Source organism: Glandiceps talaboti, chromosome 9 (assembly GCF_964340395.1).
Source record: "Glandiceps talaboti chromosome 9, keGlaTala1.1, whole genome shotgun sequence".
Taxonomy (NCBI): Eukaryota; Metazoa; Hemichordata; class Enteropneusta; family Spengelidae; genus Glandiceps; species Glandiceps talaboti.
In genome coordinates, this window is record NC_135557.1 from 8,080,443 (window position 1) to 8,091,708 (window position 11,266).

At 38.1% G+C, this 11,266-nt stretch overlaps 1 protein-coding gene across 1 annotated transcript in view; it reads left to right on the plus strand.

Moving 5' to 3' along the window:
* Window positions 1–10,968: 10,968 nt before the first annotated feature.
* The window catches only part of LOC144439746 (uncharacterized), a 5,838-nt gene continuing 5,540 nt past the window's right edge, over window positions 10,969–11,266 (plus strand). Inside the window, exon 1 of the mRNA XM_078128980.1 lies at window positions 10,969–11,068. The gene's annotated coding sequence lies outside the window, so the exon portion shown is untranslated. The remainder of the gene's footprint in view (window positions 11,069–11,266) is intronic.

Below are 11,266 nucleotides of genomic sequence, written 5' to 3' on the forward strand. Positions count from 1 at the left end.
AGGACGACAAGTACTTGTACTTGATAGATGATGCAATGGCGATAATGACGATCATCAATGTTACACCATCGGATGAAGGAGTGTATACATGTACAGTGGAACTGAATACGACTAAAGATAGTATTGAACAGCAGACCACTTTATTGACAGTTGTAAAAGGTACGTGTATATGTATATGTATACGGTCAAGATCATGTATAGAGTAAAGTTCCATAAAAGAGTTCATAATCGTTATATTGAATTCACTGGTCAACACTGAGTGGTATACCTTCCCCAGGGAGTGGTTTATCGCTATTATATTATACCAGTATATTGAAAATATCGGAAACAAGATAAGATATAACGTTTTCTGGTTTCATATGCGCCCCCTGTGACTAATTTGCATAACAACGCAGCTTTCAAGACAGTTGATCTGGGCCTAAACCATAACACAAACATGCAACGACTGGACTTATTTTATTTTATTAGGGATAATCTGTACATTGGTCGGCTCAATAAAAGTGTACAGTAATGAATAAACAACCTGTTTGACTCAAGGTATAAACTTGAAGTTGTTTATTGAATACAACATGCTTCGCGCCCGGCCGACTTCGCAACTCGTTGGAGTGAGACGATTGGACATGGCGGCAGGTTGATATTTTACAATGTATTTATATTATATTACTGGAAGCTACGTCAGTAGATTTTCGGGTTTGAGGATTTCCCTCTCGGATTGGTAACTAATACTCTAAGACAGGATCCAGGCAAATTTCTATCTAGATAAATGACAATTCGCGGCCAGTGTAAACTCTTACACTTTCGTCATTTTTATGACAGGACAGCTCACTTGTTTCCACTCCAGCCGAGGCTAGCTAGACGGTACTAGAACCGTACATGCCTTCACATGACATTAGTCGGCGATGATTTGTACAAATACGCGATAACCTGGTTGCTTTCATAATTTCCCATAACATATTGTCTCATTGAGAAAATTCTCCTCTGACAATTCGCAGAGTTCACTCTCAGTATCTCGGCGGACTACAACGTTCGTAGACGAACAATGAACATCAGAATTTGGACGCGTGCCAACTGTGTCCGTTATCGCTCATTTTAAACGTGCTAGTTCGAGGTCTAAACCAATCAGATCTCTCGATTTGCACCATAAATATACTGGTATAATATAATTAATTAGTTTCTGAAAACATAGAAATTGCAATATAATATAATACATTTTATCTCACTGTGAGCGAGAACAAACAGTTTTGTGTTTCAATCTTCCTTGTTTCATCTGACAGTGATGTTGATTCGTGTTCACAGATAAAATGTATCATTTTATATCCCTTCGCGCTATCAGTGTCTGTATTTTGATTGTGTATTTGTAACAAACAAATGTTCTGTGAGATATAAAGAATACGGTGTCGCCTTATTCAGACGCTTCATTCTCTCTGGTTTGGTCGTAAAGCTTTACCAGTAATAACATATTATGGGATGGAACATTTATTCATAATCGCAATACTAAATTGCTAAAAAAAAGTAGTAAAGTAATATTTGATGGTCTGTTAGACGTATAAAAACTTATTGCAAATATACCTTTCACTTTACTGTATGTTGTCGGTTTGAAAGTGGTTAAACTACAATGTGGGTTTGATGCTATTCAGGGTTTGATACAATTTACCACGTCTTCAGTAAGAAAAGTGTCGTTCAGTTTAACTCGGTTTAACAACACAGGTATTCCTCGGACACTTCAGTTTCCTCCTGCATTAAAACTGAACCCATGAGGGATGGCCCTCACTGGACTTCTTTGGGAGATAAGTATTTATATACTTAAAGACCTATCCAGTATAAATTAAACATTATTTTTAATTTTATTTATTGGTAGATGCTGGTGATGCACACACTGAAGATAGTGACGGTAAGCGGTTTAGACTTAATATATTATTGTCTTAATAATGTGTCTGCCAAAATATCATATGTAACATGTAGGTAATATATATAGCCATACATTACAGATGTATATACACTTGTATACATTTGTACATGTAATGATGACTTGAGAGTAAAAATGAGGTATTGAAATCTAGTACTATATGACATTCAATAATGTGTATGGTTTGAAATTTTATACCGCTAAATGGTCTCTTACATGTATTTATTTTCAAAAATTCCCACACCCTCCACATTAGCTATCATAGAGGATGCTGTTTCTGTCCAGAATCAACATTGGAAAAGAAAACCTGGCTGGCTAAGTATTTTAAGTACAGTTTACAGCCCAAAGTGAGACTTTTATCGCAAAGCCCACACCTCTTTGTTAAAAAATCTCTCCACATGATTTGTATGGTGCTGAAGATTGATTTCCACGTTTAGTTTAACACCATACTTACAATATGTACCTGAAGTGGATCGGGTTAGGTCTGTATAATTACACATTAAAATATGTGTAGCCGGGAGGGGGTCTACTAAAATTGTTAGGTTCATTTCGTTGGCCGTGACAGCGCGAAAGGGGGGGGGGGGGGCGACAATTTTTTGTCCAAAATAATTTCTCCCAACCCCACTGTCAATTTTGACTCCAGCCGTATTATTTCGCAATGGAAATGATGTCTCTCTAAGCTCTAAACGTTATTCGTACATAAAATGTACAAGTAGTCGCAGACATAACTTATAAACTGACTCTAACAGTAATTGACAGTCTGTAAGCTGTAATGGTTTCATCTTCACATGTATGCAAAGGCTTCCATTTTACATTTTACAAATGTTTCAGTTCTGACATTTTGAATTTCCATGTCTGGTTCATTATTTAGGTTCACTGGGAGAATTGTCTGGGATACCGATGTACACATTCATTGTACTAGTGGCAGTGATTGTCACCATGTGTACAATTTGTTGGATATGTTGTTACTGTACTCGTATAAAGGTAGGTGTTTTAATTGTTCTAAGCCATATTCCTCACAGAGATGTTACGAATATGTAAACAGGCATCAAAATAGAAAAAGGGAGCGGGAAGGAGGGATAGAGAAGAGAAGGTAAACACTTGAGGTTATGTGTGTGAGTGTGTGTGTGTGTGTCAAAAAGAAATTGAGAATGAGAGACACAGAGATGACAGAGACATGGATTGAAAGTGGTTTGGGGTAGGAGAGAGAGAGAGAGAGAGAGAGAGAGAGAGAGAGAGAGAGAGAGAGAGAGAGAGAGAGAGAGAGAGAGAGAGAGAGAGAGAATGTGATAGATTTCTATTTAGACACTGAAACGGGAAAAACATATCCAAACCTGTTGAAGATGAAGACCACACTTATACCTTTACTTGTTACATGTTGTCTTATGTGTGTTTCATCACTTCTTACATAACCGGGATTATTATACATACATTATATATGTGATTCTATCTCTGTCTCTGTTTCTACTATTATATTACAGAAGAAGTCTGCAAGACAATACCAAACGGTGACGACTACACAAGCATAAAGACTTTATCAATTATGGCCTTTGTATGGTAGACTAACTGTACAATTAATGTTTCACATGTATTCAAATTTTACTTGTTTGAAATAAATATCTGACGGGTGTTTGTTTTTCAAACAAGCGACAAAGTTACTGCATATTATTAAAGAAAATCAGAACAATGCGTCTCGTATGGGTTTCTAGACCTTACTACGACCGAATGTAAATAAATAAATTCATATGTACTGAAGATATGATGCAAGGAATAAACATCAATAAAGAATATAGTCACTTCCATGGCGGTGTTTGTGAAAGTTTTGACTCCACTATTTGATATATGTATATGCATTGTAAGCTGCTTTGCGTAATCGTGTGTGGAGGCGGGGTGTATGTGATGTTGGGGGATGGGTGTATTTGTGGATGTGACATTTGTATGAATTATCATGTGTGTGTGTTCGTTGTGTGCATACGTATGCTTCTGTATATTGACTGTTGTATGGAGTTTGTTTATGTTTGCAGTGGGCACAGAGATGGGGAGGGGGGAAGATATAGAGAAGAAAGTGAAAAATGTGTAGAATTGTGTTCAAAGTCCAGCTACTACAATAGTAAGAACACAAGCAGGATGTACGGCACAAGGGTGGGGGGGGGGGGCTGGAGAAAATAGTGTGGTTATCTTTTTCGCAGTCTCCCTTCCATTCCCGATCTCAAATAATTTGATGCCCCCCCCCCCTCCTAAATTAACCCAAAACTTTTCGTAGCCCCAAAGGTTACACAAATTTTTATATTTACAATTATATGGTAACCACCCTATCCCGTATTTGGGAGGTGTGCAGGTGTATGGTACACTACATTGAACTAACAGTGACAATCGACAGCATCAAATAGTTTCAACGGAGAGGGGGAACGACGTGAACCTGAGAGAGGGAACGACGTGAACAAAGAATATTAACAAACGCTCTGTATTTTGAACAAAATAATTATTCTCCGATCACGAATAGAAATGGTACCGTAGAAATAAATACATAACATAGTGGCGTGCTTTAAATGAATCATTCGTCATTATGGACACATCAAATTATAAACCAGAGACTGACAATGTACCACAGCATAGAACGAGCGAGTTTATGACACCGCAAAATAAACATCCCATTGGTCGCCAGTATTAACTTGCTGGACGTTATACAATACAACGTGTTCCAAGTCAAGGTAGTAGTAGAGTACAAGATGCTAGGTACACACCCTCATCGAATAGTGACACAATTGTACATAACAAGGAGCTAGACCCAAGCAAAGGTCTAGTGACAATAACACTCATTTATTGTCAAACAATATTAATTCCTTAAACTTCTGAGTTCTTAAGAATGAACTGTGTAGATCGGAAAGTACACCTGTCCAATATTGGGAGGAAATCGACCTACATTCAGCACAGTTCAACAGAAACGACGCCCTCAACAGGCAGACTTGGACACATATCCCACACTTTGGATAATGATCGATATGTTGTCCACGATAATCAACGACTAAATGAGTGTGGAAATAACTTGTGTGTAAACGATCGAGTCAAATACTGGAGTAAATAGTCAATCCAACCAATTAATATTGGGAGTATACTACACAGACCATTCTCCTAGTAGGGGGCTGCATACTCGGACATTATTCATTGCTAGTTACAATATAAGAGGAAAAACAAAAGTATCACACAAGTCAAACATCGAACGCTTTGGGACGCTATGGTAATGGTCTGCCTATACACATGACCCCCCCCCCCCAGCCAACAATGTTATAGACCTCAAAACAGTAACTATTAGGCCGACACGCCGCAAAATGTGTCGCCCTCTACGTCAACAGTGTGGTAATAGCAACAGCCAACCCTCTAGGCACTCCAGCTGTCTGTCAACTGGATGTAGTGGTACACCTGTGATGCATTGCAGTAGTAACCATGACTACCAGTATTATGTAAGGGATAACAACCAGAGTAATCTGGACTACCAGTATAACAGAAGTTATAATAATTATGATGCTGACATATAACAATGGTGACCAAGCGCAAGTTTGTGAAACTGGGTCATCACCATGGTTACCACAAAATCCCGACTATTCAAATGAATGGTGTGCCAAGTCCACCAATGAGGAGTCTGCATGCCTGTTGATAAGCAACAATTTCAGGATTATGAAATTCATTTTCCATTAAAACCAACTGTAAGACCTGATAGGTTTGATGGAAACAAACCATGGAGAGACCATATCAACAAATTTGAATTCTGTGCCAAAACAAAAAAGTGGAATGACAATCAGAAGGCATAGTTCTTTGCTGCTTCACTTCGTGGACCAGCCCTTAAAAAGAATACCAGACATTCACAGCATTAGATATTCTGACCTTGTGGAACTGTTGAAGCAACGTTACGGAACCATGGGAAAGGCCGACAAATATTTGTGGCAACTACGTAGCCGACAGAGACGAAGTGATGAATCACTAGCTGAATTAGGACAAGCTATTCAAGAACTAACTAAATTGGCATATCCTGGACTACCAAGTGAAGCTATTGATCGTATAGCAAAACAACAATTTGCTGAAGCTATTCCAGAGAAAGAAATCCGGATGGATCTTCATAGGGAGCACCCTTGCACACTAGAGGAAGCTATTAGGGCTGCTGTCTCTATTGAGGCTTACATTCAGACTGAAATGAAACAAAACTGCAAATAAACTGAGAATTCACCATGGGGTAAAAATGCAACTTGTTATTTTGGGCATTTGTTAAGCTGGATTTATACACATGGTAATGGCATTTTCATTTGTGGTGATTTGAGGTCTCCCCGTTAGTTCATTTGAATGATAATATTAATGATATTGATGACATTCCAAACAGACATCCAATTGATTAAATTGTTTATCAAAGCGGGCGTGACTTTCAAGAGTTATTTTTTGCTTGAAATGAAGCTTTGTGTTAATTCTGAATGGAAGATGTAATATTCAAAGCGATAATTTCACCACCATCTCTACCAAGGGAACAAAATCTGTTGTTGACTATACCCGTGTGATGATAAGTTTCATTTTTGTGCTAATTCTAATGTAGTTACAACGCAGTCCGTAATTTATGAATATAGTTTATATAATTTGCTAGGTGACAGGTGTAAAGTCCCAGACCATTCCTTACTTTTTGTTGCCTTTTTTGACCATCCTATATCAATTAATGCAAATAGTAATCGTACTACGGACCAAGGTTCCTGTACTCATCGAACGAAAGTAAATATCGACTTAGTTAGATTCCATCGAACTTTTTATCGTCCGACGTTACAAGAAATGCTTTATTAGAAACCATCACAAAGATAGAAAACTGGAAACAGACACAAGTTGAAAATTACTACGTTTATCAGAAATTATGCCACTGTATAATTGATGAAATGGATAAATGGACTAATCCAAAATCCGATTGTTCTAAACAGTACGGCACGGAAGAGATTTCGTCCTCGAAGCATTGGAACCCTACACTCACATCGCCATGGAACACTATAAAAGAAAAAGGAAAGGCGTTTATACGATTTAGAGACCATGTAGTAACGATGAAAATAATAGCACAATAGCGAATAACAGTTCTCCATAGCATCAGTTGTAGAATATACCATGTATGTGTTGCTTCATTCCGTCCTCAACAGTCGACAGTCTGATATTGTTTATTATTATTATATTATAATTATTATTATTATTCAATTTCTTACAAGTGCACTACAGTACGTCCCTGTGCTCTTTACACAACAAAAATGGTAAACTACAAAAAATAACAAACAGCACAGATTTTGTGAAAGAGGTCAGCCTACACGTGAGGGCGCACTATTAAACAAGGCCTGCTTTGCAGACTACGTACAGCAACAGTTGCATTGATTTTGTAAATCCATGTTTGTCAATTAGGTGTTTAATTCAGTATTCACATGACATTGTTAGTTTGTATCTTGTTTATTATGACGCTGGTGCCTTTACACATATGTACCATTGAATCTTGCTTGCCTGTCTTGTTCCGGTGACGTTGAGGGCGACATTGACGACAACAACACAAAATGCAAATTATCAAAAAGATGACACTTAGAGCTCCTGCCGTAATAGCTACAGAGGTAGGCAATCCTTGCAATCTAGCCTTTGAATCTACAAAGATGAATACTGTGTTAACAGATCACTAACATTTATGTCTTTAAATGCTCGAATTTCATTCCTTCAGATATTTTACACTGAAGGGTATCGGCAGACGGGAATCATGATTATTCAGTTAACAACTTGAACATAGTATGTCTACTGACTCCCATGATGCAATAGTCCATAGCAAAGATACCTTATAAAGGAACAAGATTAACTTGATGTTTCTCTGTAATCGCTAGTAATTGTAATTGATGCGTCACCATGAAGTGACTCTCCAGAACCCATAGTTAATAAAAATGTCTCTATTTCCTGGAGTTTATGGGCATTCCACTTTATAGCCGGAACATGCATACATGAATGTACATCAGCTTTATATCGGACATTCATGTCAATACCAGTGGTTATCATCTCTCTTGTGTCTTACCAACGCATGTAAAGCAGTGTCCTAAAATTACAGAAGATATCACAATTAAGGCTATACTGGGGAATCTAAGCATATTCCTATCCTAAGAAAGACTTACTTCTTAACTCAAAACTAGTAATATTAAAATTGTTGGAATGAACTAAATTTCTTACCATCACTAGCTTCACAATTTGAATTGTCTGAACCTATCAGGGAAGAAATAAGAAATATATCACATGAGACGCTAGTTCATCAACGTTCCTTTTATCATATCAAATTTCATCATCTCGCTGTTCTCTTTTCTTTACTGGTGGTAACTTTTTTTCAGTTTGCAGAATTGCACACATTTATTTTACTCATTCTATACTTAATACTTACTCCTTGTGTCTATAAACGTTTACTGAAGTACACAAATATATGCAAATCTTTACCAGGTATGTAGAGACTACTGACTAATTTTTTAATGACCAGAAATGTCTGTTGGCACAGTCACAAGCTTCAAGGAATTGTCTATCACGTAGTCAAGTCAACATATGGAATGACCCATCACTAATTGCAACACAATTTATTTCATTATCATCAGATTGGTCCTTATAATGACATACTAACTGTCTACTACAATATAAGTGGTGGAACAGTATCTAATTTACATGAATCCAACATGGTCGCCAAAATAGTTTTTTTTCAATAATATAATATCGAATTTCCACTTTTATCAGCCATACTGAAGTGATTATCCATGTAGTTTGACTTGAGGAATAAGTATTTGTGACGACTAGTCTATTATGCAGAGACCGGTAAACATTTGTATGGGAGCTGTACTTCTCAATTTTAACAAAGGACAATTATACAAATACAAACCTACATATGCTTTTCCCAAGTGACCAATATCTCGACATGATTATCCTACCTCTATGTATAGAGTTAAAGGATGTTATAGGGAACAAAGACGAGGTTGGTTTAATCTTAGCTGCATTTTTAGTACCCGATAGGGATAGGGGGCCTACCTAGAAAAGTGGTTTTCAGCAACCCTACATGTGCAACATCTCTATACTAGAGTATTCAGATTGGTAAGACCAGATTAGATGCGATGACACGAGTAGAAGTCATTCGTCTGTAATAAGGTACGCCGTGAAGGGGCGCCCTCACACATCGATCAACCCTGGAGAGAGCAGGCCGATGTTTGGTTGGAGCGACACTACATATATTAAGACTTCAAAGTAGGGTATTCCTAATTTCTTGCCTAAATACTCTGTCCACAGAGGTTAGGAGCTCTTAAAGTTGTTGTGCATGTCGCCCTCTTTTCCCATTTAATTTAATAAAGGAATCGCCCTTTTGGAATTTCGATATAGCTTCACGTTTGTGTTATAGAAATGTGTCTAAGTACTCACCTCCTATCACATTCAATGTTGTCGAGTGCTGCACTATGTTGTCCTCCGTTCTATTAAGTTCCGCAGTGCATTTGTAAACTCCCTTGTCTGATGAATCAACTTTGTAAATGTTGAGGATTGTCATCGCTTTGTCTATGAAATACTTGTTGTCTTCCACGTACTTGTCAGCCCCTGATGCAAATTTCTGAGCGACAAATGAATTATCTTTCGTACTCCATCTCACTGTAACGACCTTGTCAACTGTGTCTATAGCAAGACACGTCAGATTGACTGTCGCTCCCACCGACACATCAACAGTTTTGGTTTCTGTTGTGATAGTGACTACTGTAATGTATACAAATTAAATGCGATATAGAAGTATCTATTAATTAGAATGTCTTGTGGTGGTGGTGGTGGTGGTGGTGGTGGTGGTGGTGGTGGTGGTGGTGGTGGTGGTGGTGGTGGAGGCGGCAACGGCGGTAATGGTGGTGCTAATGGTGATGTGGTGGTCGGGTGGTGATGGGGAGATATAGAAGGTGGTGGTGGTGGTGGTGGTGGTGGTGGTGGTGGTGGTGGTTGGCACAGAAATGGGAGGTGATAGCGGTGGAGTGAGGGTGGTGTTGGTAGGGGTTAAGATTGATGGGATGGTGGTGGAGGGCCTGTTATGGGGTGCTAGGGTTAGGTGGGGTGCCACTGATTGGTAAATAACTTAAAAGCAATATTGCTACACATTGACTACTCTATAAAATAGCACGCTACTAATTTAGATAGAATGTCGAAACTGATTTTATAAGTGTTATTAATCTAAGTAATGTTTTCAAGAGTGGAATTAATAGGGACAATAAATGATTGGACTTATGTACTATCACATGTAGCTAGATCAACAGTGACTGGGATGTTGGTATAAATTTGATATATCATTGAAAAAAAATTATACATTTAATACAAATTTCAGTCGGTCATACAGGATCAAAAAATTGCGATTGCACTACAAAAATCTCGTTCCTTAACACATTTCAGTTGGTCTCGGACCGACCGATCGACGTAAATTTGGCACACTCAGGTCATTAAGACCGACAAGTTGCTATAACTCTGCAAACTATTGATCCTTACGGAAATCTGTTAGTCCTTGACCAAATGACCAACGTGAGTTTCGCAAACTAACAGTGATCCCTGGTTTTTTCCGTGATTATAACTGAGATTGTGTTTAAATTTTCTTGACCAAAAGTTACAGCAAATGTACAACACTCCTACGTTTATTATATTTACGAGGAGACTAGATTTTCCGACAACGTCCGAAATTTGAGACAGGTGGAGATATACCAATAGTACATACAATCCAAATTCAATGTTGTCTTCTACGCTCAAAAATAAGCTTTACATTTTTTCCGATACACAAAGTGAGTTTTAATAAGTATATGTACATACCGTTGACTGCAACTAACAATAACGCCGATACAACTTGCCAAGCCATTTTATCAATCGAAACTAAATTCTATCATAAAGTTTGAGTCACCAGATATTTTAATACCTTGAGTGCATTCCACGAAACAAAGCTATTGTTCAAATTCCGTTGGACGACATTTACGGTAGGGGGCGGTATTTATTATACGACGCAGTATATAGTAGTTATGTCGTTGCTCTGTTTCAGCGCGTAATCTCCTGGACTACAGAGATAAACCGTACCGTACTTCACGTCATGATTACTGAGTTATCTACTCCTAAGGAAACGACACAAGAGAACGCATGACGCAGGTAACGTTGTCATTTTTCTCATATTTTGTGGTATGGATGCTAACATGACTCGACACACGTACATTGAGCCGTTATATGTTAACATACACGTCTAATACGTGAGGTCAGTCGTTCTATCACTCAGATGTTCCAGTAGCCACGTTAGGGTTGTGTATCAAAGGCGGTGTGTACTCACTGATAGCAACCGAACGGTCGTTG